Below are 989 nucleotides of genomic sequence, written 5' to 3' on the forward strand. Positions count from 1 at the left end.
GTGCCGCCAAACCCGCCGCCAAGCCGCAAAATCGCATCGCTCGAGGGGAGCACCGCCAGCGCGGACGTACGACACAGCCCCGCCATGTGCCAGCTGCGGAGAGGCGCATGAACGCCGGACCTGCCGTTTCCGGGACGCAGTCTGCCGGGCCTGCAACAAGCAAGGCCACATCGCCAAGGTCTGCCGCAGCCACCGACAGCATAACAAGAAATCGATGCACCAGGCAGAGCCGATCCACACCGTGGACCTTCACTCCATCGACCTCCATACCGTGTCCCACCAGCCCCAGGTAGGTGAAGTGCTCCGGGACGGCCGAAACAAAGTCCACGTTTCGGTCCGCATAGAGGGGTCCCCCTGTAGCATGGAGCTGGATACCGGCTCCGAGTTTACTATCATATCTGAGGAAACACTGAAGAAAGTGTGTCCAAAGGGCCCTCTGCGCAAGCCACACTTTAGGTTACAAGATTTTAATAAGAATCCAGTGGCGGTCCGGGGCTGGGGCAAATTCATGGTAGAGTTTCAGGACTTCAAGGGACCTCTAGAAATTCTGGTGGTGGGCGGCCGGCTTTCCAGCCTACTAGGGATGTGCTGGTTTAAGCCACTGGGTTTGACCATAGGAGGGCTCCACCAGTTGCAGCAGGAGGATTTTACGGACGTTTGCAATGAGTTTCCACAGGTTTTCGATGGGTCCCTCGGCAGATTCACAGGGGCACCCATCTCCCTGGATCTGGATCCAGCGGTCTGCCCCATCCGGATAAAGGCCCGGCTCCCACCCATTGCGATGCGACCGAAGATCAAGGCGGAGCTGGACCGGTTGGTGGCCCAGGGGGTGTTGGAACCGGTGGCGTCCGCCCGTTGGGAGACCCCGATCATCACACCCGTTAAGCCAAACGGGGACGTAAGGATCTGTGCTGACTACAAGTGCACTCTAAATAAAGCGCTGCAAGACCACGCGTACCCGGTCAGCCACGTGCTTGCAGCGCTAGCAG

This window comes from Gekko japonicus, unplaced genomic scaffold, assembly GCF_001447785.1.
Source record: "Gekko japonicus isolate JY-2015 unplaced genomic scaffold, Gekko_japonicus_V1.1 scaffold944, whole genome shotgun sequence".
NCBI classification, from domain to species: Eukaryota; Metazoa; Chordata; class Lepidosauria; order Squamata; family Gekkonidae; genus Gekko; species Gekko japonicus.